Source organism: Phacochoerus africanus, chromosome 2 (genome assembly GCF_016906955.1).
Source record: "Phacochoerus africanus isolate WHEZ1 chromosome 2, ROS_Pafr_v1, whole genome shotgun sequence".
Classification (NCBI taxonomy): Eukaryota; Metazoa; Chordata; class Mammalia; order Artiodactyla; family Suidae; genus Phacochoerus; species Phacochoerus africanus.
Genome location: NC_062545.1, coordinates 73792933 through 73808949, shown reverse-complemented (window position 1 = coordinate 73808949; position 16017 = coordinate 73792933). Strand labels below are relative to the sequence as shown.

At 46.9% G+C, this 16017-nt stretch overlaps 1 protein-coding gene across 22 annotated transcripts in view; it reads left to right on the top strand.

Annotated features, from left to right (window-relative positions):
- SCML4 (Scm polycomb group protein like 4) overlaps positions 1-4668 on the top strand; it is a 122741-nt gene extending 118073 nt beyond the window's left edge. For 15 of the 22 annotated variants that reach the window (XM_047762101.1, XM_047761981.1, XM_047762016.1 and 12 more), the window contains one exon: positions 1198-4668. The gene's annotated coding sequence lies outside the window, so the exon portion shown is untranslated. The remainder of the gene's footprint in view (positions 1-1197) is intronic. The other 7 variants (XM_047762066.1, XM_047762058.1, XM_047762050.1 and 4 more) reach the window with 5 other exon arrangements.
- The last annotated feature ends 11349 nt before the right edge of the window (positions 4669-16017 follow it).

Genomic DNA, 16017 nt, shown 5'->3' with positions numbered 1-16017 from the left:
TCCCTGACCTCTCTCAGTGGGTTAGGGATCCAGCACTGCCATGGGCCGTGGTGGAGGTTGCAGATAAGACTCGTGACTGTGACTTAGGCCGACAGCTGCAGCTCTGATTTGCCCCCTAGCCCAGGAACTTCCATATGCCACAGGAGTGGACCTAGAAAGCAAAAAAAAAAAAAAAAAAAAAAAAAAAAAAGAAAGAAAAGAAAAGATCAGGGGCTTTTCCCTCCCCACCCCCCCCCAAATGGTTACATAGGAGTGGTAAGAATAGAATCATATGACTGATTTTTTTCTCACTACCACACCAAAACTTTGAGTGTTTCACCTTCAAAGTATTCACCTCAAAAGCCTGAGCACATGTTCCAAGGATATTGTCATTGCTTAGAATATTTCTAGTGCATCTTTTTGGGGGTCTTTAGAAGCTAGAACACATTCTTTTCAAAGTGGAAAAGCTATCGTCACCTGAGGGTGGATTTCTTGTTTTTTTTTTGTTTGTTTGTTTGTTTGTTTTTTTTGAGCCAAAGTCACTGGGATCATGTCTGATGAGCAACAGAGGTAACCCATTTGAGATGTAAAACAGTGTGTCTCCTTGCTCATGTGTCTTTTCCTTGTCTGTTTTCCTTACTGGGTCAGATGGTTTGAGCAATAACAGCCATACTTCATTGTTAACTTATATGTACTAGTTAGATGTCAGTATGAGAAGCGGCAAGGCATAGGCTACTTTGAAGGGCAGTGTCACTTGGATGAACATTCAGCATGTTCATTTTATCTTATTTTATGTTTTTATTTTATTTTATTTTATTTTGTCTATTTGTTATTTCTTGGGCCACTTCCATGGCATATGGAGGTTCCAGGCTAGGGGTCTAATCGGAGCTGTAGCCACCGGCCTACACCAGAGCCACAGCAACGCGGGATCCGAGCCGCGTCTGCAACCTACACCACAGCTCACAGCAGCGCCGGATTGTTAACCCACTGAGCAAGGGCAGGGACTGAACCCGCAACCTCATGGTTCCTAGTTGGATTCGTTAACCACTGCGCCACAACGGGAACTCCAGCACGTTCATTTTAAAGTAATCTCATTGCTGTATCTTTAGGCACCGTAAGTGCAGGGTATTGTGAGTGTACCTAGGACCCTGGAATGCCAGAGGACTGGGAGCAAGAAGCCTTAGGGGACATCTGGACAACTCACTTCCTTCTCCGCAGCATCTCCCACCTGTTCCACTCCTCTCTGCTGGGGCGGATTATGGTGCAGTGCGAAGAAACAACCCCCCACCTCCCATCTCCTCATCTGGAAGAGGAGGTTGGCATCCACCTGACTTGCAAAGGCATTTACAGCTAAGGCCAGTGGGGCTGTGGGCTCCTCAGTCTTCTGTTTTATGATTTCTAGTTTCTGCCACTCCTGCCGCCTGACCGCGTCTAGATATGTTCTCATTCTCTTCTCTTGTGGGCCCATAGCTCCTCCTCTGAGCCGCATAAGCATCACTCTGCTCTCCTTCCTCATTATTTGTTACTTTCCATTTCACTCTTCCTTCCTGTCTCCGTGCGTCTTTTTTTCCTCTTTTCTGTTTTCTTCATTCCACTAGCTCAGATGCCCTGTGGGAAGAAGAGGTGGTGGAGAGAGAAATAGAGAATTAACAGGTAGCCTTTCCCTCCATGGCTAGACCATCCTTCCCCCTGCCTGCCTCCCATCGTCCCCTTGTCACCGGCCTCCAGCCGTGTCATGCTTCCACCCGATCTCTGCTTTTTCATTCCATTCCTCAAGGTCCTGCCCATGCAGTCTGTCCCTTGAGTGGCGGAAGAGTCCTGTCCCTTTTGATGGCTTCACTCTGTGACTCGCCCTGATGTCTCACTGATAGGCCTCGCATCCTTCCTCAAGCACAGGCCCAGTGCCTGTCCCACGAGGCGTCCCTCCTCATTCAGCCCCAAAGGTCAAGAGCCAAGTGACCTGAAGCCGATGTGACTTACCTCTTGAGAAGCATGAGTTGTTTCTCCTAGCCAGGCTGCCTCATGCAATCCACACGAAGTCAGTGCCCTCAAGGAGCAATTATGATCATCCACAGTCCTTTATAGAACACGTAGCTTTGTCCAGACCCCCAAAGCACTGACTGCACCTCCCAGTGACCGAAGCCAGGCCAGGGTCTCAGCCTTAATGAGGAAGGCCAGCCAGAATCAAAGATGAAGCACCGTGACCTACCTCAGAAGCACTTCTGCGGTGAGGGTTTGTTTTTAGACATTTATGAGTCTACCGAGATGTGACAGTATTAAGTGGCTTGTGTCTGGGTAGGGAAAGATGATGACATATTTCCCGAAGGAAATGTGGTTTAGAGGAGGGAGAAAGGAAGCAAAATTCTGGAACGGGGACGCTCTATTCCTGGCCTTTATTCAGCACCATCATGTGCCACTGGTCCCCCCCCACCCCACCCCCGCAGTGGTCTTTCTAGAAGGTAAACTTGTTTCCTCCATAGGAACTGGAAGTGTTTCTGCCCAGGTGTGAGGGAGTTGGGAGGACTTTGGTATTTTTCATTATCCACTGTGTTCTAAGCCACAATACTTAATTTGTTGTCATCTGCCAGCTATGGCTTTGATCATATGAGGATTAAAAAAAAAAAAAATGAGCTCTTTCCATCTCATCTTCCAGAAATTTTGAAATAGCAGTTGCTTTATACAGCATATATTTTCATTTTATAGATATCAGTTGATGAGATTTTCTCCTGTGTATCCCCAGAAGTAACTTTATTAATATAAAGATTTTATACTATAAGTACCTTTGTAGATAAATTTACTTTTTATGCTATACACACACGGAAACTAAATAAGATGAAATAAAATCATTTCATCATAGTTGTATCCTGTTGCTATTTTTTCTTCACATTAACAGTGAGAGCTTTTTGTTAAGTGCCATGGTAACATCATGAAGCCTCATGAGGCCAAAAGGTAGTGTTACACCAGCTATGCTAGGCTGTGGTTGTCTGACACGGCTCTTGCTAAGTGATGAGGAATTCTGAGTCAGTGGAAATCCATGTTTGCTAAACTCTCGAGGTTGAATGATGGTGATTGAAATGTGCCTTTCGTTTTATAAGTTGAGGGGTTTATTTTCAGATTCCTTCTTTCAACTCAGCCTTACTTAATCTCATGTTTCCACCTGTTTATTCTGCGTCTCGACCCTGACATGCCCACACAGGAGACATTCTGCTCTCCATCCACCTGGGAGACTGGCAGCTGCACGCTTTCCCTGTCTAAATTCTGTCCTTAATGAGAGTACAGGTGCCACAGCCCCTTATCTCGGTAAGAGAAAAACAGGATTGACTACGGCCATTGTCTCCACCTAGACGGTCTCCCCTCCCTTTTAATTAAAGATTGTAAAAGGGTGTGTGGGCACATTTTCCTGTATATACTTGTGGTTAGGTTTGGGGATTTGAGACAAAGGTCATCCCATGAAAGTTTTTGCATCATTTGCTTGGGCTGAGGCACGTGTGCAAAAGGGCCTGGTGTGTGTACTACAGATGCTCTAATTACTTGAAAATTCATTGTGCTTTCACTTTTTATGGACATAAGGTAATTCTGGAACATTACTCCAACTCCCTGCTTTATTTAGAAGTGCTTGAGGAATGTGGAGTGCTTGGAGCTTAGGCAGTGGTATAATTTTCGGGTCTGGCTTTTTTATTTTTTAAATGCCAGTGGGTCTAATTTTGCAAACCAGAAATCAGTGAATGGAACTGACTGTGCTGGGGAACAGCATTTACACTGGAGAGAAAGAGCAGTAAACCCTGTCACGTGAGGAAGGAGCAGCTCCTTAATTTTTGCTCTTTGTGAGCAAGATGCAATCCGTGTTTCCCGACGTTGGGACCATCCGCTCACCTCACCATGTTCCTATGTAATTGTGTCACGTAATGGGAAGTTGTAATAGGCAATTTGGTTCTGTAATTCAGTTTGCAAAGCATGCAAACATAAGATAACTAGGTTAAATGCAAATAGGCATTACACTAAGGTATGAAAAATGGGGGCGGGGGTGGGGAGAAAAGATGCTGTATTCATAACTTAGAAACAACGTGATTTTAATCCTCATGTGCCTCGAAGTGTAGAGCTTATTAAACTTATTTATCCTCTAGTTTAATTTCACCACATACTGTAACACAGATGTATCCTGTGTGTGTGAATCTGCATGTCTTCTGCACATATTTACAGTGTGTCTTCTTTGTAATAAGCAGCCTCTGAGTGAAACGCTTCTTCAGGAGTAAGTTGATGTAGTCATTGTTCACAATGTTCCGTGCAAATAGACTGTTAGCAAATAGCCCATTATATATGACCCCATATCAAAATGTGCTTTTAATTTTTCAAAACCTTTTGGTTACTGTCTATAACTTTGTCCCTTGGGCCAATTCTTTCATTACTGAGAGCTCTGATTTTAATGTATTCCCATAAACAGTGACTGTAGGTACCCTGTAGTCAGATATGTACACTTTCGTCAAGTAAACACTACTGGCCTTAATGATTTTAGTATTTTCAGGTGCTTTTTTTCATTTTTGATGTAGCATTTTTTTTTCTAGTATGGAGTATCATGAACCTGGGACCAATTCAAAAGAATTTCTAAATCTGAAGATTCCAAGACAATGCAGTATTTTCTGTTCTTGCTGTAAAAAGTATTTCTGTATTTTTAATAAAGAATGGAATTTATATGAGCCTCTGTGTATTCTGTCTGATCAACTTTTTTAGCGTTCATTAATATTTCATTGGGAATAGTTCCTATAAGCATAGCAAGGAAAAGTCTTTCAAAGGCAGCCTTTTAACAGCCAAGACCCCAAAGGCCTGATTCACAGCTGCCTTCGAGGTCCCTCCCACCGGTGCCTGCAGCCCAGCCCCCCTGATGGCTCAGGAGTGACTTGTTACAGGAGCCCCCGGGGGGATCTCCACCCACTTCGCTTCCCCTCTCCCTGACCTTCCTGTCCCTGCCCGAGACTACAGAGGGGCAACTCCAGGGCAGGGAAGGAGCTTGAGGTTTGATCAGAGCTGCCAGGGAAGGGTCTGCCCAAGGTCATCTTGAACCAGGATTCTCCCTCCTGGTCAGGAATCAGGGACAAGAGAGCCACCTCCTCTGATGGTGCTTGGAAAGCTTCTCAGACCTTGTCTGTTGAATCTGGAATCCTACTTTAGGCGGTTTACTCCCTGAGGCTGGTGTGACTCTAGCTGTTTGGGGGTCATGACTGCTCTGAGGTTTTGGCCCAGCCCTAACCCTGACCTGCCAATTCCCTGCTCAGAGGCCTCCATCCCCTCCCCAGGGCTTTGCAATGATCCTTGACAAGGGCAACGTGGTTCTCGGTGAAATAACTCAGGGCGGGGGATTCTCCCAGGCCCTTGCTCTCTGGGCTGGATAAGGCCAGGAAGGAGGGCTTGGAGACAGCTCTTAAGGAGGGTTAAGGGTTCAGATCGCCAAAGCCGTCTCTCACTATCTGCCCTCGGTTTGCTTAAAACTTAAAGAGACTCTGGAGTTCCTGTCATGGCGCAGTGGTTAATGAATCCAACTTGGAACCATGAGTTGCAGGTTCCATCCCTGGCCTTGCTCAGTGGGTTAAGGATCTGGCGTTGCCGTGAGCTGTGGTGTAGGTTGCAGACTCGGCTCAGATCCTGTGCTGCTGTGGCTCTAGCGTAGGCCGGTGGCTACAGCTCCGATTAGACCCCTAGCCTGAGCACCTCCATATGCCGCAGGAAGTGGCCCTAGAAAAGGCAAAAAGACAAAAAAGAAAAAAAAAAAACTTAAAGAGACTCAAAAATACTCACCCTGCTACGTGCCCTGCCTCGAACAAAGCCATTTCGGAGCTCATCTCTCCCCTCTCGCCTCCAGTACATGTCCAAATCAGGTGGCCTTTCACCTACATTCATGAACTGCAGAGCCACCCCAAGAAAACCCACCCACTGTACCACGATGGGAACTCGAGGAACGTCATTCTTAAGAACAGAATGGAGCTGCTTTCTAAGCCCAGTCACCAGAAAAGATAATTTCCTCCATTGTGAAAATCTGTGATTCACATGGTGAAAGAGACACGGCTCCATTGTAGGAATTTAAGGTGCCATCACACACGTTGAGCACGGACACCTCTTTTGCCTTCTGATCTCTAAGAACCTCTATTCATTTTAGTGCTCAATGAACTTGCACATTTCCCCATTACCTCTTTCATAAAAAAATCATTTTTTAATCAGAATTGCTTTTCTCCTTGAACTCTTCACTGAGGTTGATTCGATATCCATCTAGGAGTAAGTTAACTTACTGTTAACCTATTAGTGGGAGCAATAAAAAACTATTGAAAGGCAAGGGCTATTTAAATGAGAAATATTTCTGTAAAACCCCCTGGGATTGGTTGGTGGAGAACTGGATCTGACAGTAGCTCTGTTGTGGATTTCAGACTAACGGGTTTGGCAACAATGTTTTGTTAGCAGCAGTTAATCAGCGAATCCCATTACTTAATAAGGTTATCACTCAGCAAAAGCTGCAAATTACAGTTTCTTTCTCTCCAGGCTGAAGATAACATCCTTAAAATCTTGCATCTACAAGCAGTATCTCATTAGCAGAAACCGGGTAAACAGAAGCACATTGAAAATGCCATTTGTGTGCAAATCAGGTTGATGTTTTTATCCAAATATTTTACAGTCATGCTAGCCTGCCCTTCCCTTCTCCCACCTGTGTGGTGCTGGTGTGGACTGTAAATCAGGAAAAGGTAGGAAGCTGCTCCTTTGTTCATCACCAGCTGAAGGAAACCGACTCTTGTGTCCACTGAGAATAAATCCATAGGCTTGGAAAAGCCTTGTTAAGTCAGTGCCAACTTCAGCTCCATTTGCTCATCAGCTTTGGACGAGACTTTCTAGTGATTTAGAGATCCAGGATACTGATTGTCCTCCAACAGAACCACCTCCATTAACCCCCTCGGATCTCACTTCTGACCTCATCCAGGGCTCTTAGAGTTGCCTGTGAGCTCTGCCTCCCCATCCTCTCACCCGGGAGCTCTTTAAATGCCATAGCCTCATCTGCCAAATTCCTCTGCGTGAGTTCATACATGCTCATCCACCCCATCCCCTGCAGGGCCTGGGAACCTCAGAGAAGGACCACTGATGCTCACCATGTTGGCCTCTGCTTTGACCTCCTACCAAGATGGTGTCATGTCCTCTGTGGACAGAGAGGTGGTATGATGGTGAGTGTGTCCTGTGGCGGATAGGAAGCCCTGTGGCCCATGAGGGATGGAGGCAAGGGAAGCCGTTCCCTCCATGCAAGATGCAGGATGGGAGGTGCTGGATGAAAGGCGTCAGGGAGCCAGGAGAAGAGGCAGTGGAAGCCTCCTTTCAGCATCACCTCCTGAGAGGCAGGGCTGTGTCTGAGCGCCACTCATCACCCACAGCTCTAGCTCAGCAGCTCTGCTATTGCCTCTCCATAGTGCTCCAATTTCCAGTTCAGCTGTTTTGTTTTGTTTTATTTTTCTTGGCTCAAAAAGCTCTGGAGGTGATGAATTTGAACGTTTTTCTGGCGTGCGTGCATGGACTCTCTCTGCCTTGTTCCGGTTGTTGATGGCATTGTCCCTCCCGCACTTTCGCCCCCTTCCCCTCCTCCACCCACCTCTTCCCACGCATCCTCTGGTCCCTAGCATTTCTTGGAGCTGTGTATGGTATGATTTCCCCAGGGACAGACTTTGTGTTTTCTGGCTGAATTACTCTCTCTACATCTCCAGTCAAACATTTTCCCCTTTTGGTTGCACCTCTGCATCCTTCCTCCACTTGGCTCTTGAAGCATTTTTTCTTCGTGTTTTATTTCCTCCTCTGCCTCCTCCACCCCCACCCCGGTGGGACCATCTCAGCTCACGTCTCACAGCCTTACATTTTCCACCCGCAAACATTATTCCAAGGGCCTCAGTGACTTGTGAAAATTCTCTCCAAACTCGTCTCCTGGAAACAGGGTGGCAGATGAAAGATTTCTTCATTAAAATTAGGCACTTTCAAGAGGCATCCAGTAAAAACTCTGAGAATCCCCAACGGGCCTCTGTCTGCTCCAAGGTGGTGAGGCTCTGCTCCAAGGGCTTCAGCCGAAGCCAGGACCAAGCACACTGGGATGCTAACCCGCTCTTTCTGACACAGAATCCCTCCGCCTCACTGGCCAGGGAGATTTTGAGCCTGGTGGGTTGGTGCCTTGCTTCCCACCCATTGCTCGCACTCTGACTGTGGCTGAAACAGTGCCTGGAGGTCCCGACGACCCGCGGAGAACTGACTATGATTTATGACTTGAAAAGCTGGTCGAGGCTCTGGACCTACCTCCAAGCTCTGATTTCTCATTTGGGCTCCTCATGTTTGATTATGCAGCTGGGCGGTGTCCCCTCTAAGAGGCCAGTTCCCAGCTGGGGGCTTTGGCCCAGCAGAATGTAATCCAAGCCTGGAGCAAAGTCCTGGGGCAGGGCCTTAGGAACCCAGGGCCTGGGGAAAAGCACTCGCTGAACTCTGGCCAAAGCAGGCAAGGTGGAGGCAGCAAGCTGGCTCCTCCTCAGAGCCAGGCTGGGCACTGGGTGTTTCGCGCACCACAAACATCTCGCAGGTTCCCCGACCGCCCCTGCCCCATGGATACAGGTGAGGACTTGGGCGATGGGCTTGCCTGGGCACTGGCAGGATCCCTGTCTCTCTGTGAGGCCTTTGGTTCTCCCTGAGGACCGAGGTAGGTCACTGGGTCTTGTGATTAGGGCTCTGTCCTCGGCAACGACCAGCTCACAGGCCCAGCCCTCAGTCTCGGTGGACTCTTGTTCCTTCTTTCAGGGACTTTGCATACAAGCCTCTCAATAGCAACCAAGACACCAAGCACAAAAATGGATGGAGATTTTGGTTTTTGTCACCGGGCCCACCTGGAAGTCAAGGATCGGGGCAACTTCTCGGCTGGCGCACACAGGCACACACACACACACACTCATATACACCCACAACTCTCACACACACACACCCACAGCACTAGCAGATGGGCCATCCTTTACTGTAGACCCTTGTATGTAACTTCCAAGCAAACTCTTAGGATCGACCTTCTCGCCAGTGCACTGAATCCCGCCAACAGGTGAGGACTCGTGTTGTAAGTCCTGTTCCCGCAGCCTCTGCATACTCATATTCACTGCGCACCTGTTGCTCCTGCCAGCAGACCTTTCCAGGTCGTGGGATGCCCTGGTGCATGAGTACCTCCTCCTGCCTCGGGTACTGTGTTTCCTCATTTAGTGATGCTGAGACCTGCCCCTGGTGCACAGCCTGGAGGCGGCAAGGGGTTGGGGTGAAGGTTGGGGGCGGTTCTCGAAGAGAACATGGACCATCTCTGAGGCTTTAGAGGAGGACTTTACATTGTCTCCAAAGAGAAGCTGTTTTCCTCTGTGTAACAGGTGGGGCCTGCTTCTCTGGCCTGGAGAGCTAAGGAGAACTGGGGATTGAAGGTTCTTGGGTGCTTCCAATCAATGTCCCTACACCAAGTCTCAGGGCCCCACTCTCTCACTTTTAGGGCTGCAGGAGACCTAAGGCTGCTCATTAGTGGCCTTCGCAGCTCTGCTCCTGTTATTATCAGATCTCAGGCTGATTTTCAACACGGTTTGTCTTGCAGGTTCAGGAGATGAGTGTTAAGGGGTGCTACCAAGCAACCCCTGGCTTTCCCATCATGTTCTAAGTTGGCAGAAACTGTCCCAAACATGTTTTTTAAATCAAGTGTTGCAGTGCCATTGAAGGCAGCCAGCACCAACCATAATCCTTATCATTGTAATTATCCCATCCACCAATCAAGAGCCATGGCCCATGCATGTTCCAGTGGGGCCCAAATTTTGGTGCATATGAGATTCTCCTAGTAGGGAGTTGCCACTGTGGCTCAGCAGGTTATGAACCCGAGTGGCCCATGAGGATTTGGGTTTGATCCTTGGCCTTGCTGAGTAGGTTAAGGATCCAGTGTTGCCGCAACTGCAGTGTAGGTCACGGATGCAGCTCGGATCTGGCGTTGCTATGGTTGTGGTGTAGGCTGGCAGCTGCAGCTCTGATTCGACTGTTAGCCTGGGAATTTCCATATGCCACAGGAGCAGCCCTAAAAAAAAAAGGAAAGAAAAAAAAAAGAATCTCCTGGTAAACTTTAAAAACTATTGGCACCTAAGGAGTTCTTGCTGTGGCTCAGCTGAAATGAACCCAACTAATACCCATGAGGATGCTGGTTTGATCCCTGGCCTTGCCTAGTGGGTTAAAGATCCGGCGTTGCTGTGAGCTGTGGTGTAGGTCATAGACACGGCTTGGATCCAGCGATGCTGTGCGTGTGGCCCTAAAAAGAAAAAAAAAAGCAAAAACAAAAAAACCCTAAAACATTGGCACCTGGCTTCTACTATAGACAATTTGAGTTAATTGGTGTGGGATGGGACCCAAACACGGGGTTATCAGAAAGGTCCCCACGTGATTTTAATGTGCAGCAGCTTGAAAGCTACCCGACACATCCCAGGGCCTCAACTCCCACCTCCAGCGCAGCGCATTTACGCTGGTAAAATGGAAAGTGTTAGCGCTGCCCCAGCGCATCAGGATTGTTCCCAGTCTGCTTACCATGGGCAACAGGGACCCTGTGCCTTCGGGCCAACTGGTGGGCAATTCAGCTCCCATCCTGAGGATCTGCTCTCTAGGCCTCATACTTGGAACGGTCTCTGCCCAGAATCCCTAGAAAATAGAGGCTGAGCAGAAGGTTATGTGCTACGACTTTATTAAGCAACAGAATTCCAGGGAGCAGAGGGAAGAGAGAGGGCTGATAAAAGGAGGTGCATTACCAAGCTGGTCCCAGCTCCATGAGAGACTGATTGCTCCGCCTTGCAGCCCAGCTGCAGAGACCACGTGACACTACCAGCCTCAGACTGTCCCTCCCCGGGAAAGAGGGGAGAAGGATTTACCCTCCAGCTCCCATCTTCCACTGGCCCTGGTTTGCCAGCTGCCATTTCCAGGTTGTGTACGTATCTGCAAACTTCTCGTGAAATCCCGCATCTCAGAAGGGGAGAGGCAGGAGCGGTGCAGCCTGGTGTGTGAAGAGAGGCACTGGAACAGTTGCTGTGGAACCCACACCACCCTCAAACTTGACGACTTCAAAGAGCAACCATTTCATTGGTTCACCACTCTACAGGTAAGCCACTTACTATAGGCTGGGTTCCATGGCATGGTTCTTCTGATGATCTTGGCAGGGGTTTTTCCATCACTGCAGGCATCTGGTGGCCTACCTGGGCCTCATCTGGGGCTGAATGGTCCAAGATGGCTACACTCACACGTCGGGCTGTCGCTGCTTGCTGATGACAGGGCCTCTCTCTGGTTCACCTTCAAGCAAGCCAGCCTGTTCTTCCTGATGTGTCAGGATTGTGTTCTCCAAAGGGGAGACAAGAGGCTGCAAGGTCTCTTGAGGCTGAGGCTCAGACATCGCATAAGTTCCTTCCTCCATATTTCATTAGTCAAAAGAGTTGCAAGGCTGGCCCAGATTCAAGGAAAGGGAAATAGGCCTCTTGATGAGAGAGATGGGACAGGCACCCTGCAATGGGCCTGCATCCAGCTGTGGGAGGGATCAGTGCAGCTGTCTTCACAGAGAATGTACTGCAAGCATTATTGCTTTATGCCTGTGAGCAGGCCCTGGGTTCATGGCAATGGTGGACGTGGCAGCAGCCACCTGGCTCCAAGACAGGCAGAACAGCACAAGTCATAGTCAGAGCCGCTGCAACTCCAGCCCAAATCCAAGGAGAATGTGTGGATCTGGATGGCTGGTACCTGAATCTCCGTCTTAGAGAGCAGTGTGGCAATATCTAATAAAGCTGAATTTTGACTTCTCTACTACGATGTCAAAATTCCACTTCTAGGAATTCTTACAGGTGGTCACAGGAGATGAGGCCAAATATATTAACAGTAACGTTGTTTGAAGTAGCAAAATATTGGAACAACATAAAAGCTGATCAATAAGGCTAGAAGAACTCTGGTATAGTCATTCAATGGGACACCATACAGGAACTAAAATGGTATAGATGTGTTGATGTGAATAAATGCCAGAAATACAATGGTGGATACAAAAAAAAATGAAAGTAGGAACCATTGATATAATTTGTACAAATCTTAAAAACCACAAAAATGATAACTTATATTAAGTTTGCAAATGTACATGGAAAGATAAGATATGGATGGGAAAGACATGCCCAACTTCAGGAAAGTGGTCATCTCCAGGAGGGAGGAAAGGGATGGGGTGGAAGAACAGGTCAACAAATCTGCAACAAAGTGTTTATTAAAACAAAAGGGATCTGACATTTCAGATCGAACTTTTGTTACATGAGGGCCTTGGGTTCATGGATTTTTGTACAATTTTCTATACTTATTGTGTATTTGAAATATATCATAATAAATAAAAACATATATTCTTAAAAGGCACCAAGAGACCTCAATTCTGGTCTGGGTTCAACTTCTAAGCTTGCTCTTTGGAGTTCCCATCGTGGCACAGCAGAAACGAATCCGACTAGGAACCATGAGGTTGTGGGTTTGATCCCTGGCCTTACTCAGTGGGTTAAGGATCTGGTGTTGCCGAGAGCTCTGGTGTAGGTGGCAGATGCAGCTCTGATCCTGTGTTGCTGTGTCTGTGGTGAAAGCCGGCAGCTGTAGCTCCAATTGGACCCCTAGCCTGGGAACCTCCACATGTCACAGGTGTGGCCTAAAAAGCTAAGTAAATAAATAAATAAACTTACTCTTTGATAGAAATAAGTCTGGGAGATACACACCAGTATGTAAATGGTGCTTTTCTCTGGGTGACGGGATTTTAAATTACTTTTATTTACTTAATTTTCATGGCGTTTTTTTAGTTTGTGTTTTTTGTCATCAGAAAAAAGTAAGGCATTTTCAGAAAAACTTATCCCTTGGCCTTAGACAAATCACTCAATGTAAAAGCCACAGGAGATGTTCCTGCTATGGCGAAACAGGATCGGCAGTGTCTCCACAGTGCCAGGACGCAGGTTCGATCCCTAGCCAAGCACAGTGGGTTAAAGAATTCAGCATTGCCACAGCTGTGGTGTTGGTCTCAACTATAGCTCCTATCTGATCCCTGGCCTGGGAATTCCAAATGCCATGGGGCAGCCAAAAAAAAAAAAAAAAAAAAAGCCACAGGATGCATCACAAGAAAACAAGTGGAGAAGCAAACTACAAAACACATAACCAACTAAGGACACAAGGACCAAACACAATGTGGTTTCCTGCCTTGGATCCTGGGATAGAAAGAGGACACGAATGGAAGAACTCATGAAATCTGAATCAAGTCTGAAATTCAGTTAACATCAACGTATCAGTGCTGGTTTCTTGGCTTTGCCATGGGTACCGTGGTTACTTACCTAAGATGGTAACAGTGGGAGAAACTGGGTGAGGGGTACATAAGAACTTGGTGTACTATCTGTGCACCTTTCTTACAAATCTAAAATTGTTCCAAAATAAACCACTTGTGGAAAAAATATTTCTCTTCAAGTCAAGAAGAATGGTAAGATGTCAGAATGCTAATAAGCACTGAAGAAAACAAAAAGAAAATAAAATGTATTAGGATCAAAAAGGGAAAACAAAAACTAGGGTTATTCAATGTGCTTGTTTACACTGAAAATGCATAACAATAGGCAAACTAATAGAACCGCTAAGGCTTTGGTCAACTATTATTAACACACATACAAATAATTAGAAAATGTAGACTTTTAAATTTTTTTTAATTTTTTTAAAATTTTTTTGTCTTTTTAGGGCCGTATCCGCAGCATGTGGAGGTTCCCAGGCTAGGGGTCCAATCGGAGCTGTAGCCGCTGGCCTACACCAGAGCCACAGCAATGCAGAATCCGAGCTGCATCTGTGACCTACACTACAGCTCAGGGCAATGCCGGATCCTTAACCCATGGAGCAAGGCCAGGGATCGAACTCTCGTCCTCATGGATGCTGGTTGGGTTCATTAACCACTGAGCCACAACAGGAACTCCAGAAAATGTAGATTTTTTTTAAAGATAATTTTGCAATAGCAATAAAAGCTATTATTTGTGTAGGAATAAATCTAACATAAGATATGTACAAGATCTTTATGAAGAAACAAAATTTTGGAGTTCCCGTCAGTGACTTAGCCATTAATGAACCCAACTAGTATCCATGAGGATGTGGGTTTGATCCTGGCCTTGCTCAGTGGGTTAAGGATCCAGCATTGCTGTGAGCTGTGGTGTAGGCCACAGACGAGGCTCAGATCCCATGTCGCTGTGGCTGTGGTGTAGGCCAGCAGCTGCAGCTCTGATTTGACCCCTAGCCTGGGAACGTCCATATGCTTTGGGTGTGGCCCCAAAAAGCCAAAAAAAAAAAGAAAAAGAAGAAGCAAAATTTTATATTGGAAGACATAAAGGAGAAATGGAATAAAAGGAAAGATGTACCATGTTTATGGAAAGAAAATGTTATAAAAATACCACTTTCCTACAAATTAATATATAACTTCATAAAATTATGATCAAAATCCCATCAGAGTTTTTCATGGGATATTTCCAGAGTAGTTCATTTCCACTGAGGGATGGGCCACAGGAAAAGCCCCACAGAGCAATGGCTGGTGACGACAGTCTCATCTCCTTTTTGCCATCATCCCAAGATGATGGGGTCTTGGTCTCAGTCCCTATTCACCCCAATAAGGTGATGAGCAGGGAGTCTTAAGACTGAGATATATTTCAACATCAGCTGAATTCTGTGTTTTTGAAAGAGGAGCCATGAAGAAAATTGGTTCCTGCCATTTCTATTGCTCAGGAACCAAAGCCTCTTCAACCCTTGGATCTGGCCAGCGAGGACATCATAAATAACCCCAGCAGTGGAAAAAAAAAAAAAAAAAAAGCCTTCATTTCTTTCCATGAGTTTATAAATCAGTATGTTACTCAGTTATCCCCTGACTTCATCTAATATTTTTCTCCATCACTCCACCATTGGGGATAGCGTTCTGCAGGAAAAACTTACATTCTGAAGTGTGAATTTCATCCTTTTCCAATATGGAAAAGCAGGCTCAGTGGAGGAAGAGGGAGCAGTCACTGCCAGCTTTCTGCTTGGAAACATGCCATGGAAAGGCATCCGGGAAGAATCTCGTTGGAAGATGACTCTGTCAGGCCAGATCCAGAGTTTACGGCAGGCAGCTCATGCAGGAGACTCCAGTGATCCACTAGGAGAGGTTCCTTCTCCTCCTCAGTCTGAAGGAAGCTCTGTGACACAGCTCCAGTGGAAAGGTGAACCCCAACAACCGTACCCCTGGGTACCTGGGACCTTTCGATTTGCAAATCAATTTGTCACCTTTGAGCCACAGAATGACCCTGTGACTATTGCCATGTGAAAAATGGGGAATGTGGCGTTTTACAGATGGGGAAGCAAACCCAGACCTAGAATTCACACCTAGTAAGCAAACGAGTCAGAACTCCTGTCCAGATGTTCTAAAAATAGCTGTCCGGGCTCTTCAGTCTCCACATTCTGTACCTCATTGTTTTCTGGGCGTATTCCCCTGCGATCCCACCTGCCTCGATCTCTTCAAGCTGCAGGTTGGTCAATCAGTCCCCAAGGGCCGCTTTATTTACCCGAAGGCAGAGAGAGGATGTGGTTAGTCTACTGGAAAGATCGAGGGAGGGGCTTTTGGTAATTTAACCTTTGTGCCCCTACAAAAGTGAAAGGAATTTTAAAGCGCAGCCAACAACAAACACCTTCTCTGAGTGCTGGGCGTTCCTCGTAGAGCCGCTCACGGAGCGGGCACCTGGCCAGCCCACTGCTGCCACCTTGTGGTCAAGAAACAGAGCGCCTGTCCATTTCCCTTCGGAATCACACCAAGAAAGGAAGCTGAATGCTAGGACCAGAGCGATCTTTCTTCTGTCCTTCTCGGGTTCCCCTGACAACCCCTTCCTCTGAACCCTCGGTGCCAGGGCTGCTTAGGGGCTGGTGTAACCCTCAGTGGGTGGCTTCAGAGCTTCCTCAGGCCTGGGCTGCCCAGCTCCTGCCAAGTCACAGCAGCGGTCACAGGGCCCT